The following is a 16,358-nucleotide window of genomic DNA, read 5'->3' on the forward strand; positions in this document are numbered from 1 at the left end:
AGATGTATGCATATTGGACTAATTGTGAATCTCAAAAAAGTTTACTTTGGACTCAGCTCCTCCAGTTCTACCCTGATTCATTTGAAACAATTTCCACCTCCACGTTGTATCTTACCTTTTGTGAATAGATTTCCGAAAATTCAATGAACCTAGTGCATGTTCTAAGAGAATTTTTTTCATTGAAAAATGATTGATATGCCAGAGAGGTAAATCAAAAAATAGTCTATGCATGGAAGCCAAACATATGGCAACCACCTGAAAACAGGTCAAGAAAGTAATCACAAGTGTGACTATTGCTATAAGAACTTTAAAACTATCAGTATTACCTCTGGCCTATAAAAATAATGAAGGCTGGGAAAACTCGATAGTAAATATCTTGATGATTCTTATACAACTTTTATAACTCTTTTCTGTTTATAACTTCAAAGAAACTGTTTTTGGACTTTGCGATGCCTTTAATATTTTATCAGTTGTAAATGAAATTCAGCTTTTCTATTGAAATTGCTAAGAGGCTAGACTATAGATCTTTGGAAGTGATTTTTATTAACTACATTGCATATTGAACAATGCTAAAGTTTTGATTTAAAAATATAAAATAAAAAGTGAGTTAAAAGATGTAGTCATTGGAAATCTTTTTTTGTTGTTAAATTGTTATAGAAAATATATAAGAAGGCTAAGAAAACTGAATACCTGCTCAATGCCATGCTGTTTTGTTTGTTAAAACATGTAAGAGATGTCATAGTATTTACTTAACGAAAATGTTACTTGATCACCAGCTCCATGTCTGTTCTGAGCTATTTGTTGGGAGTTGTGAGTACTCATGTGTGACCTGGCATGTGTGGGACTTTCTAAGCTGACGACAAGACTGTACTTTAGGGTCTGGAGGAGATGAGATGCTGTATCTTTATCCTTAAAAGGCATTTGTGGCTTCCATTGTGAAATTTACAATTTTAACAAAGTTAAACAAATTGAAAAATTCCTCTAGAACAGTGTTCTTTCAGTTTCATAAAACTGCTGATGCATTAAGAGTACAAAAATGAAACTACATTTTTGTTTCTATCATGCTATTTTTAAAACTTTTTAGGTTTATCCAGATATAACATGTTGGTTCTCTAAGTTCTTTCCTTCTTAAAATTTTAGTCCCAGACATTTTTTCACGGAAATTCAATCCTTATGCTCTTCATTCCTTTCCACTTAACTCATCAAGTGGCTCTACATGAGATTTTGATATTCAACATAAATTTTATTATTATTTTTCTTAAATACAGGAAGCTGTATTTTGTCAAAGGTAAGCAAAAATATTTAATTTCAGTTTGACTTCATCAAATAATATGTATGCTTGTGTGCCCATTTATGTGTATGCTGCAGATGGTAAAACAGATTTTTTCCTCTTTTCTAAAAACTTTACTGACCTGATAACAAATAAATCGAAGAGTAGAAAAGAAAGAATACATATGATATTCACCATGAACAACTTAATCATCTTTGAATAAAAAGTTGAGGGAATAATGAGTTTACAACACACATAAATGATGAATTCATTCCATAATTCTTTTTCCTCCATTGTTTTCAGTTGCATTCATTGGTACTAAATATTTTATAAATTAATGTTTCATGAAAAATAAAATCTAATACTAGAAGCTATGCTATTTGTTCCATATATATTACATAGTTCTTAGTTTTTACATAATCTTGAAAATTAAGAATAATTATTTACATTATACAAATGAGAAATTTAAGGCATTTAAAGCTTAAGTAGTTTCCTCAGTTGGACACCTGTAATTAAGTGACTCAGAATTCATATCCTTTCATTCTGGATTGCAAAATCTATGAATTTTAGAATACTTTATACTTCCTCATTCTATTTGGCATATAGGCCACTATTACCTTCTAACATTTTTAAATGAATAAATTAGCTTCATTTCTCTCAATATGCATTGCACTTCTTTTGTTGTTGCTGTCTAGTCCCTCAGTAGTGACTAAAAATTCATCTACATATTTACCCAACTCAATGTTCCTCTTCTACAAGGAACAAGTTGCTTCAAATTGTCTCCAGTCAATGAAAGTATGTATTATTTAAGATTTTGCAATGAAAAGCAGAAGTGATTTTTAAACCTTAAGTTGAACTGTAAGAGGATAATTTCTGTGTCTACTTGTTTAACCACATTTAAATAAGAATTTAGCAGAAAAATACTTTTTCATAATTTTTAAGGAAACTTCTGGATGGAGAATGTTTATAAACTTAATGCTCTTGGCTCATTACTAAAAATGTCAATTTGGTATTTATGGTCTTATGTGTTGTTAATAAATTTAATAGTGGATTATATTTAACTTCAAGATCTTAATCATTGGTAAAGAAGAATAGTGTTTAAAAGTGAAAGCCAGGACTTTGAATAATTGTACTTAAATCAATCCCTTGATGCTATCACAAACTGCTTGTGAACATGTGAAGAAACATAAAATTTTACCAATAGGAGATTTTTACATGTTTCTAATATAAGTGGACTGAAAGTGCAATGCAGGCTTTCCTAGTGGCTCAGTTGTAAAGAACCTGCCTGCCCATGCAGGAACCATGGATTAGATCCCTGGGCAGGAAGCTCACCTGGAGGAGCAAATGGCAACCCACTCCAGTATTCTTGCCTGGAAAATCCCATAGACAATGGAGCCTGGTGGGCTATAGTCCGTGGGATCATAAGAGAGTCAGACACAACTGACTAACTAACACTTTTTCCTACATAGAGATAATTTCCAGTTAAACTTTAGAAACATTATGTAATAAAATGAAGCTACCTTAAAATAAGAAATGGGACACTGAGAGCATATATCCCACCTCCCAGAATAGCTGTATTTTTGACTGCCTCCATATCCTATTATAACCCTGGTTGCAATATATGGTGGTGTTTGTTATTTCTGCCTGCTGTATCTATCCTTCTCTGAGATAGAAGCATTGAGGTGTCCTGCTATGATAATGGATTCATCTGTTTCTCCTTGCAGTTGTATGAGGTTTTGACGCATGTAGTTTGATGCTCCATTGTTTAGCTGTGTGCACACAAAGGATTGTTTTGTTTTCTTGAAGAACTGACCTCTTTACCGTTATGTAGTGCCCTTCTTTATCCCTGATAGCTTTTCTTTAAATTGATATAACCACTTCTGCTTTATTTTTGGTTAATATTAACATGGTGATGCTGGGAGAAGGCAAAAGGAGAAGAGGGCGGTAGAGGATGAAATGGTTAGATAGCATCATTGACTCAATGCACATGAATCTGAGGAAACTCAGGGACTCCGGGAGATAGTGAAGGACAGGAAAGCCTGGCTAGCTTCCATCCATGGGGTCACAAAGAGTCAGACATGACTTAGTGACTGAACAACAACAGCATATATTTTGCCATCTACTTATTTCTAATCAATATGTACCTTTATATTTAAAGTGGGTTTTGTGTAGAAAATGTATAGTTGCGTCCTGTATTTTGTCTGACAATTTGCATTTTAACTGATGAATTTAGATCATTGACATTCAAAGTGATGACTTATATACTTGGATTAATGTCTCATATTCATTATTGTTTTATATTTGTTGCTCTGGTTCTTTTTTTCCTGTTTTTTCCCTTTTGTGGTTTTAATTAAGCAATTTACTTTATTCCATGATTTATACTTTCTGAACACACTCAATTATAGTTTTTTTTCACTTTTTGTTAGTGGTTGCTTACAGTTTTCAATGTACATTTACAACTAATCTAAGTCCACTTTCAAATAACAACATAGCACTTGGTGAGTAGTATAGGTAACTTACAATAGCAAAATATCTTAATTCCTCTCTCCTGCCCCTTGTAACACAGATGCTCTTCATTTCATTATATATAAGAATACTTATACATGTATAAATACATATCTGATACATACATAAGCATACTTAACCAAATACAAGGTTGCTATTATTATTTGGACAAATTGTTGCCTATTTGATCAATTAAGAATAAGAAAAAAATATATTTTCAATTTTGCCTTCACTTATATGTTCTTCAATGTGTTTTCTTTCTTTAGGTAGGTCAGAGTTTCTGACATATTTTTTTCTCTCTAAAGAATTTGTTTTAATACTTCTTGCAAGGCAGGTCAACATATCCCTCGATTTTAATTTGTCTGAAAAAAAACGTTATTTCTCTTTCACTTTTGAAGGGTAATCTTAAAGAGTGAAGAGATCTAAGCTGATGTTTTCTTTGTTTTGCTTTTTCTTTGACCCTTTAAATATTTTATTCCATTCGCTTCTTGTTTACATGGTTTCTGGGGAAAAATTGAATGTAATTTTCATTTGTGTGCCTCTGTAAGTAAGGTGTCTTTCTCTCTGACTTCTTTCAGAATTCTTTTTTCTTTTTATTTGATATTCTGTAATTTGAAAATGATATCCAGAAGTGCAGTTCATTGACATTTATCCTCCTTAGTATTCTCCGTGCTTCCTGGTCTCTGATATTAATTTACAGAAATTTTCAGTCAGTTTTGTTTCAAATATTTCTGTTTCTTTCTCCCTTTCTTCTTTTTTTAGTGTTTCCATTGAACACATGTTATAACACTTGTAGTTGTTCCAGTCTTCATATATTCTCTTCTGCTTTTTTAGTCTTTGTCCTCCTTGCCTTTCTGTTTTGGAAAATTCTTTTGATTTATCCTCTAAGTCAAAGATTCTTTCCTCAGCCAAGTATACTCCATAGATATGTCCATCAAAGACATTCAAGACATTCTTTATTTTTGTTACAGTGTTTTCTTTCTTTTTTTTTTAAATCTCTATCATTTCATTTCAGTTCTTTGTTAGGATTTTCATCTCCTCTGCTTATATTGCCCATTTGTTCTTTCTTGTAGGTTGTCTACTTTATCTTTTAGAGCTTTTAAAATATTAACGATGAAAGAAAGTGAAAGTCTCTCAGTCATGTCCAACTCTTTGCAACCCCATGGTCTGTACAGTCCATGGAATTCTCCAGGCCAGAATACTGGAGTGGGTAGCCTTTCCCTTCTCCAGGGGATCTTCCCAACCCAGGGATTGAACCCAGGTCTCCTGCATTGTGGACAGATTCTTTACCAGCTGAGCCACAAGTGAAGCCCAAGAATACTGGAATGGGTAGCCTATCCTTTCTCCAGTGGATCTTTCTGACCCAGGAATTGAACCAGCATCTCCTGCATTGCAGGTGGATTCTTTACCAACTGAGCTATCAGGGAATCCCTGTGTTAATGACAGTTGATTTAAATTTCCAGTCTGAAAATTCCAACATCCCTGCCATGTCTGGTTATGATGTTTACTCTATCTCTTCAAACTATCTTTTGATGTGGCTTGTAATTTTTAATTGAGAGCCAGACATGATTCATTGTGTAACTAGGACTTTAGTAATTTAGTAGTGAGATGTAGGGGGAGCGGAAGTATCATATAGTCCTCTGACAAAGTTTTAGCCTTTTAGTGAGCCTATACTTCTTAGCTGTTTACTTTGCAAGTATTTCTCAGTTTTTCTCTCCCTCCTTTGGTGGGACAGGATGGCTAGAGTGGTCTGAAGAGTTGGATTTTCTTTCCCTAGGTCAGTTCAATTCAGTCACTCAGTCGTGTCCAACTTTTTGCGACCCCATGAATTGCAGCATGCCAGGCCTCCCTGTCCATCACGAACTCCCAGAGTCTACCCAAACCTATGTCCATCAAATCAGTGATGCCATCCAGCCATCTCATCTGTGGTCCCTTTCCCTTCCTGCCCCCAATTCTTCCCAGAATTAGGGTCTTTTCCAATGAGTCAACTCTTCGCATGAGGTGGCCAAAGTATTGGAGTTTCAGCTTTAGCATCAGTCCTTCCAATGAACACCCAGGACTGATCTCCTTTGGGATGGACTGGTTGGATCTCCTTGCAGTCCAAGGAACTCTCAAGAGTCTTCTCCAACACCACAGTTCAAAAGCATCAATTTTTTGGCACTCAGCTTTCCTTACAGTCCAACTCTCACATCCATACATGACTACTGGAAAAACCATAGCCTTGACCAGATGGACATTTGTTGGCAAAGTAACATTACTGCTTTTAAATATGCTATCTAGGTTGGTCATAACTTTTCTTCCAAGGAGTAAGCGTCTTTTAATTTCATGGCTGCAATCACCATCTGCAGTGATTTTGGAGCCCCCCCAAAATAAAGTCTGACATTGTTTTCAATGTTTCCCCATCTATTCCCCATGAAATGATGGGACCAGATGCCATGATCTTAGTTTTCTGCATGTTGAGCTTTAAGCCAACTTTTTCACTCTCCTCTTTCATGTTCATCAAGAGGCTCTTTAGTTCCTCTTCACTTTCTGCCATAAGGGTGGTGTCATCTGCATATCTGAGGTTATTGATATTTCCCCCGGCAATCTTGATTCCAGCTTGTGCTTCTTCCAGCCCAGCATTTCTCATGATGTACTCTGCATATAAGTTAAATAAGCAGGGTGACAATATACAGCCTTGACGTACTCCTTTTCCTATTTGGAACCAGTCTGTTGTTCCATGTCCAGTTCTAACTGTTGCTTCCTAGGTCAGTTAGGCCCTCGCACGCAATACTCCAGCAGGTTAGGCTTTGGTTGCATATTAAATAGTTTTCCCTGAGGGCAGACCTTATTAAGAAAAACATAATACTCTGAAATATTTCAAGATGGTTTCTTTTTCCGTCCCCATATTGGAAACCTGAAAGTTTTCTCAAACATTTGCTATGGAAACCTAGAGCTCTTTTTCTTTATTTTAATATAAATTTATTTATTTTAATTGAAGGCTAATTACTTTACAAAACTGTAGTGGTTTTGCCATACATTGACTTGAATCCATCACAGGTGTACATGTGTTCCCCATTCTGAACCCCCTTCCCACCTCCCTCTCTCATGCATTGAACCTGGACTGGTGATCTGTTTCACACATGATAATATACATGTGTCAATGTCATTCTCCCAAATCATCCCACCCTCGCCCTCTCCCACAGAGTCCAAAAAACTGTTCTGTGCATCTGTGTCTCTTTTGCTGTCTCACATATAGGGTTCTCATTACTATCTTTCTAAATTCCATATACATGCATTGGTATACTGTATTGGTGTTTTTCTTTCTGGCTTACTTCACTCTGTATAATAGGCTCCAGTTTCATCCACTTCATTAGAACTGATTTAAATGCATTCTTTTTAATGGCTGGGTAATATTCCATTGTGTATATGCCACAGCTTTCTCATCCATTCCTATGATGATGGGCATCTAGGTTGCTTCCATGTCCTGGCTATTATAAACAGTGCTGCAGTGAAAATTGGGATACATGTGTCTCTTTCAATTCTGGTGAAAACCTAGAGCTCTTTGAGGGTACATCTCATAATATCATGAGGCCCCTCCTATAACTGACTCCTTGTGGAATATGTAATTCTCTGAGTTGTCCATATTCAGACTTCAGCATTTGATCAATTAAAGTACAGATTTTCCTATCCAGTCTGGTTCCCGTGGAGTTTTCTGCTTGTCTCTGCATTAGTAAGTTGTAACTGCCTATATATGTTTCTCTTTCTCTCCAATCTTGAGGACTATGACTTTCCCTGTGTCCTCTCCTCTCTCTCTTTTTTTTCCCTTTGTTTCAAAAAAGCTTTAATAAGACATATTTTTATTATTTTTTTATTTTTTATTTTTTCCCATTTATTTTTATTAGTTGGAGGCTAATTACTTTACAACATTGTAGTGGTTTTTGCCATACATTGACATGAATCAGCCATGGATTTACATGTGTTCCCCTTCCTGATCCCCCCTCCCGCCTCCCTCTCCATCCCATCCGTCTGGGTCATCCCAGTGCACCAGTCCTGAGCACTTGTCTCATACATCCAACCTGGGCTGGTGATCTGTTTCATCCTTGATAGTATACTTGTTTCAATGCTATTCTCTCAGAACATCCCACCCTTGCCTTCTCCCAGAGTCTAAAAGTCTGTTCTGTACATCTGTGTCTGTTTTTCTGTTTTGTATATAGGGTTATCGTTACCATTTTTTAAATTCCATATATATGCATTAGTATACTGTATTGGTCTTTATCTTTCTGGCTTACTTCACTCTGTATAATGGGCTCCAGTTTCACCCATCTCATTAGAACTGATTCAAATGAATTCTTTTTAATGGCTGAGTAATATTCCATGGTGTATATGTACCACAGCTTCCTTATCCATTCATCTGCTGATGGGCATCTAGGTTGCTTCCATGTCCTGGCTATTATAAACAGTGCTGTGATGAACATTGGGGTGTACGTGTCTCTTTCAGATCTGGTTTCCTCGGTGTGTATGCCCAGGAGTGGGATTGCTGGGTCATATGGCAGTTCTATTTCCAGTTTTTTAAGAAATCTCCACACTGTTCTCAATAGTGGCTGTACCAGTTTGCATTCCCACCAACAGTGTAAGAGGGTTCCCTTTTCTCCACACCCTCTCCAGCATTTACTGCTTGTAGACTTTTGGATAGCAGCCATCCTGACTGGCGTGTAATGGTACTTTATTGAGGTTTTGATTTGCATTTCTCTAATAATGAGTGCTGTTGAGCATCTTTTCATGTATTTGTTAGCCATCTGTATGTCTTCTTTGGAGAAATGTCTGTTTAGATCTTTGGCCCATTTTTTGATTAGGTCATTTATTTTTCTGGAATTGAGCTGCAGGTGTTGCTTGTATATTTTTGAGATTAATCCTTTGTCTGTTTCTTCATTTGCTATTATTTTCTCCCATTCTGAAGGCTTTCTTTTCGCCTTGCTTATAGTTTCCTTTGTAGTGCAAAAGCTCTTAAGTTTAATTAGGTCCCATTTGTTTAGTTTTGCTTTTATTTCCAATATTCTGGGAGGTGGGTCATAGAGGATCTTGCTGTGATTTATGTCGGAGAGTGTTTTGCCTATGTTCTCCTCTAACCAAGAGTTGTTGATTTCCTCTCTGTTCAGCTATTTACTTGTTGTTTGGATACAGTGGCAACTTTAAAGTTCCTTATGTGCAGAACCAGTAAACGAAGTCTACTTTTTCACATCTATAGCCCTTTAATAAAACTATGATCTTCCAAAATACAATGACTCTGTTTCATTCAACTCTGTATCCTTCAGTGATTCAAGTCTCATGAAACTTTATAAAAATTTTGCAAATTTGGAATCATATTTATTTATAATTGAAGTGTTAAAGTTGTTTAATCATAATTATGCCTTCTTCCTTCTGCTCATCACACATTGCACAATTATTTCATTCTTGTCTGACTCTTTGTGACCCTATGGACTACAGCCTTCCAGTATTCTATGTCCATGGGATTCTCCAGGCAAGAATATTGGAGTGGGTTGTCATTGCCTTCTCCAGGGGATCTTCCCAACACAGCAATCGAACCTACATCTCTGACATCTCCTACATGGGAAGATGGGTTCTTTACCACTAACACAAACTGGGAAGCTCTCATCACACATTATGAGACCAATTTTAATAGGACCTGTTTCGGATGCAAGTAAAAATTTCCTTGTTGAATGGTATGTAAGAATAGATACACAAGAAGCACTTAAGTATGTAAAGATTTCCCAAAATCAACTCTCCCAGAAAAGCAACAAAAATACTGGCAAAAATGTCAAAATTACAGTTGACCTCTTCGATATAGTGAATGTGAGGAGAAAATGGAATGGCATATTTAAAGTTCTGAAAACTTTTCTCAATGTTGAATTCTATATCTAGTGTAAAATATCATTCAAATATGATGTTGGAAAAAGATACTTTTCTGGATAAATGAATATTGAGTGAATTTGTCACCAGTGAACACTTTGAACATTGTCATAATATAGTCCATTGATAAAACAAGAATATATAAGCCTATATTTATATAAGTAAATAATATCAATGTCAAAATAAGCATGAGAAAAAGGAACACTCTTACAGTATAGCAATTAAATTGAAGTCAAGATGAATTAGAGAATCATTACTTGCTGTTAAAATTTGTTAGTGAAATATTGATGAGAAAGGATAATTACATAGCTTTGCAATTTTAATGGATTTTTTATTAATACAATGAGAAAAACAGTATCCAGTGGAGAACATTTTCAGATACTCCATTAACTACATTATCAAATTTATCACTACAGTATGAGAACAGATCAATCTTGTGCCTCCTGCTATTATGTTGAGAAAGAAACATAATTTCTGTGGTATTTCTGCCAAAAATACATTACTTGAATCTCATCCTAAAAAAATGTCAGACAAGCTTAAAAAGTAAGACAGTCTATAAAATAAAATCTTCTAACCTTAAGGAATTTTAGCATGATGAAAAATAAAAGATAAAAAAATAATCCAGATTAAAGTAGATTAATGAGACACAACAGCCAAATGAAATGTGTGATCACAGATTATATTGTGACGCAGAAAATGCTATACATCTGCAAAGTACGAGCTGTTCAAATATAAACTGATGGATACTTAGTATTGTTTTCAATACTAAATTTCCTAAGTTTAATAGTTAACTTTTTAAAAGTGTTCTTTTCTCAGAAAAGTACTATTAAAGGATAAAGTAGTACAATTTCTCCAATGGATTCCCAATTGTTTACACACACACATACAAACACACACACAGGTTTACAATATGCATTTTAAACATCCCCACGCTACTGTCAAAATAAATTATATCACTTCATATATAATGTAAAATCCAGAAACAATGCACATTAACTTCCCTGTCCTATTGTTTGTATTAGTGTTTTTACGCATTTTACTTCTACATTCTTATAAACTGTACAGTTCATCTACATTAGTTTTGTTTTAAAGCCAGTTATTTAAAGAATATAAAAATTCAAAAGAAAATATTTCATATTTGTGATGGTCCAAGTTTTCATCATGTAGAATTTTCTTTCAATCTGAAGACTTTCCTTTTAATATTCTTCATAGGGCAGCTGGTGATAAAAGCCTTTGATTTTTCTTCTCTAAAAAGCTTTTCATAGTACATTTTTGATGGATATAAAAATTTTTAAGTAGATGTTTATTTTCTTTCAATGTTTATAATTAGTCTCTCACTTTTGTTTATTCCCATGAGAAGATAAACGTCATTCTTATTGCTGCTGTCCTATGTAATGTTTCTCCACAGTTGGTTCAGTTCAGTCGCTCAGTCGTGTCCGACTCTTTGCGACCCCATGAAATGCAGCACGCCAGGCCTCCCTGTCCATCACCCGCTCCCAGAATTTGCTCAAACTCATGTCCATTGAGTCGGTGATGAGATCCAACCATCTCATCCTCTGTCATCCCCTTCTCCCACCTTCAATCTTTCCCAGTATCAGAGTCTTTTCAAATGAGTCAGCTCTTCCCATCAGGTGGCCAAAGTATTGGAGCTTCAGCTTCAACATCAGTCCTCCCAATGAATATTTAGGACTGATTTCCTTTAGGATGGACTGGTTGGATCTCCTTGCAGTCCAAGGGACTCTCAAGAGTCTTCTCCAACACCACAGTTCAAAAGCATCAATTCTTCGGTGCTCAGCTTTCTTTATGGTCCAAATCTCACATCCACACATGACTACTGGAAAAACCATAGCTTTGATTAGACCTACTTTGTTGGCAAAGTAATGTCGCTGCCTTTTAATATGCTGTCTAAGTTGGTCATAGCTTTCCTTCCAAGGAGTAAGTGTCTTTTAATTTCATGGCTGCAGTCACCATCTGCAGTGATTTTGGAGCCCAGAAAAATAAAGTCTGCCACTGTTTCCACTGTTTCCCCATCTATTTGCCATGGAGTGATGGGACCGGATGCCATGATCTTAGTTTTCTGCATGTTGAGTTTTAAGCCAACTTTTTCACTCTCCTCTTTCACTTTCATCAAGAGGCTCTTTAGTTCTTCTTTACTTTCTGCCGTAGGGTAGTGTCATCTGCACATCTGAAGTTATTGATATTTCTCCCGGCAATCTTGATTCTAGCTTGTGCTTCATCCAGTCCAGTTTTTCTCATGATGTAATCTGCATATAAGTTAAAAAAGCAGAGTGACAATATACAGCCTTGAAGTACTCCTTTTCCTATTTGGAACCAGCTTATCGTTCCATGTCCAGTTCTAACTGTTGCTTCCTGACCTGCATATAGGTTTCTCAAGAGGCAGGTGAGGTGGTCTGGTGGTCCCGTCTCTTTCAGAATTTTCCACAGTTTATTGTGATCCACACAGTGAAATTTACATAGTCAATAAAGCAGAAATAGGTGTTTTTCTTGCACTCTCTTCAGATGTTTCTACATATTTGATGGCTTTTCAGATTTTTCTCTTTGTCATATTCTCAGCAGGCTTCCCTGTGGCACTAGTGGTAAAGAATCTAGCTGACAGTGCAGGAGACTTAAGAGATGCGGGTTCAATTCCTAGGTTGGGAAGATTCCCCTGGAGGAGGGTGTGGCAACTCACTCCAGTATTCTTGCCTGGAAAATCCCAGGATAGATGAGCCTGGCGGGCTACAGTCCATAGTGTCACAAGGAGTCAGACATGACTAAGGTGGCTTCATGCACTGTTTTTCAGTAATTTGTTTAAGATGTGCTTTGACGTGGTTTTTCTGTGTTTGTTTTGTTTCAGTTTCTTGGATCTCTGAGTTTTTCAGTTTTATTCAAAGTTGAAAAGAAATTCATCTAATATTTCTTTGGGCTTCCCTGGTGGCTCAGATGATAAAGAATCCTCCTACAATGTGGGAGACCTGGGTTGATCCCTGGATTGGGAAGATACCCTGGAGGAGGTCACGACAACCCACTCCAGCATTCTTGCCTGGAAAATCCTATAGGCAGAAGAGGATGGCTGGCTACAGTCCATGGGGTCACTAAGAGTTATTCATGACTGAAGCAAATAAGCACAGCGCATTATTTCTTCATGGTATTATTTGACACTCTCTCCATCTGCCAATTTACCCTGGGACTCCAATTACATCATATATGACAACCCAGTATCTATCCACAGGTACTAAATTTCTTTTTTTTTTTTTTTTAATTTTTATTATTATTATTTTTTTTTCCAGTGGGTTTTGTCATACATTGATATGAATCAGCCATGGATTTACATGTATTCCCAATCCCGATCCCCCCTCCCACCTCCCTCTCCACCCGATTCCTCTGGCTCTTCCCAGTGCACCAGGCCGGAGCACTTGTCTCATGCATCCCACCTGGGCTGGTGATCTGTTTCACCATAGATAGTATACATGCTGTTCTTTTGAAATATCCCACCCTCACCTTCTCCCACAGAGTTCAAAAGTCTGTTCTGTATTTCTGTGTCTCTTTTTCTGTTCTGCATATAGGGTTATCGTTATCACCTTTCTAAATTCCATATACATGTGTCAGTATGCTGTAATGTTCTTAATCTTTCTGGCTTACTTCACTCTGTATAATGGGCTCCAGCTTCATCCATCTCATTAGGACTGGTTCAAATGAATTCTTTTTAATGGCTGAGTAATATTCCATGGTGTATATGTACCACAGCTTCCTTATCCATTCATCTGCTGATGGGCATCTAGGTTGCTTCCATGTCCTGGCTATTATAAACAGTGCTGCGATGAACATTGGGGTGCACGTGTCTCTTTCAGATCTGGTTTCCTCAGTGTGTATGCCCAGAAGTGGGATTGCTGGGTCATATGGCAGTTCTATTTCCAGTTTTTTAAGAAATCTCCACACTGTTTTCCATAGCGGCTGTACTAGTTTGCATTCCCACCAACAGTGTAAGAGGGTTCCCTTTTCTCCACACCCTCTCCAGCATTTATTGCTTGTAGACTTTTGGATAGCAGCCATCCTGACTGGCGTGTAATGGTACCTCATTGTGGTTTTGATTTGCATTTCTCTGATAATGAGTGATGTTGAGCATCTTTTCATGTGTTTGTTAGCCATCTGTATGTCTTCTTTGGAGAAATGTCTGTTTAGTTCTTTGGCCCATTTTTTGATTGGGTCATTTATTTTTGTGGAATTGAGCTGCAGGAGTTGCTTGTATATTTTTGAGATTAATCCTTTGTCTGTTTCTTCATTTGCTATTATTTTCTCCCAATCTGAGGGCTGTCTCTTCACCTTACTTATAGTTTCCTTTGTAGTGCAAAAGCTTTTAAGTTTCATTAGGTCCCATTTGTTTAGTTTTGCTTTTATTTCCAATATTCTGGGAGGTGGGTCATAGAGGATCTTGCTTTGATTTATGTCGGAGAGTGTTTTGCCTATGTTCTCCTCTAGGAGTTTTATAGTTTCTGGTCTTACATTTAGATCTTTAATCCATTTTGAGTTTATTTTTGTGTATGGTGTTAGAAAGTGTTCTAGTTTCATTCTTTTACAAGTGGTTGACCAGTTTTCCCAGCACCACTTGTTAAAGAGGTTGTCTTTTTTCCATTGTATATCCTTGCCTCCTTTGTCAAAGATAAGGTGTCCATAGGTTCGTGAATTTATCTCTGGGCTTTCTATTCTGTTCCAGTGATCTATATTTCTGTCTTTGTGCCAGTACCATACTGTCTTGATGACTGTGGCTTTGTAGTAGAGTCTGAAGTCAGGCAGGTTGATTCCTCCAGTTCCATTCTTCTTTCTCAAGATTACTTTGGCTATTCGAGGTTTTTTGTGAAGGGCTGGAAAAAAATATTTCATGCAAACGGAGACCAAAAGAAAGCAGGAGTCGCAATACTCATATCAAATAAAATAGACTTTCAAATAAAGGAAGTGAAAAGAGACAAAGAAGGACACTACATAATGATCAAAGGATCAATCAAAAAAGAAGATATAACAATTATAAATATATATGCACCCAACATAGGAGCACCGCAATATGTACGGCAAACGCTAACGAGTATGAAAGAGGAAATTAATAGTAACACAATAATAGTGGGAGACTTTAATACCCCACTCACAACTATGGATAGATCAACTAAACAGAAAATTAACAAGGAAACACAAACCTTAAATGACACAATGGACCAGCTAGACCTAATTGATATCTATAGGACATTTCACCCCAAAACAGTCAACTTCACCTTTTTCTCAAGTGCACACGGAACATTCTCCAGAATAGATCACATCCTGGGCCATAAATCTGGTCTTGGAAAATTCAAAAAAATTGAAATCATTCCAGTCATCTTTTCTGACCACAGAGCAGTAAGATTAGATCTCAAATACAGGGAAAAAATTGTTAAAACTTCAAACATATGGAGGCTAAATAACACGCTTCTGAATAACCAACAAATCATACAAGAAATCAAAAAAGAAATCAAAATATGCATAGAAATGAATGAAAATGAAAACACAACAACCCAAAACCTATGGGACACTGTAAACGCAGTGCTAAGGGGAAGGTTCATAGCATTACAGGCTTACATCAAGAAACAGGAAAAAAACCAATTAAATAACCTAACTCTACACCTAAAGCAATTAGAGAAGGAAGAAATGAAGAACCCCAGAGTTAGCAGAAGGAAAGAAATCTTAAAAATCAGGGCAGAAATAAATGCAAAAGAAACTAAAGAGACCATAGCAAAAATCAACAAAGCTAAAAGCTGGTTTTTTGAAAAAATAAACAAAATTGACAAACCATTAGCAAGACTCATTAAGAAGCAAAGAGAGAAGAACCAAATTAACAAAATTAGAAATGAAAATGGAGAGATCACAACAGACAACACTGAAATACAAAGGATCATAAGAGACTACTACCAGCAGCTCTATGCCAATAAAATGGACAACTTGGATGAAATGGACAAATTCTTAGAAAAGCATAACTTTCCAAAACTGAACCAGGAAGAAATAGAAGATCTTAACAGACCCATCACAAGCAAGGAAATCGAAACTGTCATCAAAAATCTTCCAGCAAACAAAAGCCCAGGACCAGATGGCTTCACAGCTGAATTCTACCAAAAATTTAGAGAAGAGCTAACACCTATCTTACTCAAACTCTTCCAGAAAATTGCAGAAGAAGGTAAGCTTCCAAACTCATTCTATGAGACCACCATCACCCTAATTCCAAAACCAGACAAAGATGCAACAAAAAAAGAAAACTACAGGCCAATATCACTGATGAACATAGATGCAAAAATCCTTAACAAAATTCTAGCAAACAGAATCCAACAACATATTAAAAAAATCATACACCATGACCAAGTGGGCTTTATCCCAGGAATGCAAGGATTCTTTAATATCCACAAATCAATCAATGTAATACACCACATTAACAAATTGAAAGATAAAAACCATATGATTATCTCAATAGATGCAGAGAAAGCCTTTGACAAAATTCAACACTCATTTATGATTAAAACTCTCCAAAAAGCAGGAATAGAAGGAACATACCTCAACATAATAAAAGCTATATATGACAAACCCACAGCAAGTATCACCCTCAATGGTGAAAAATTGAAGGCATTTCCCCTGAAATCAGGAACAAGACAAGGGTGCCCACTCTCACCACTACTATTCA

The sequence above is a fragment of the Dama dama genome, chromosome 17, assembly GCF_033118175.1.
Source record: "Dama dama isolate Ldn47 chromosome 17, ASM3311817v1, whole genome shotgun sequence".
Taxonomy (NCBI): Eukaryota; Metazoa; Chordata; class Mammalia; order Artiodactyla; family Cervidae; genus Dama; species Dama dama.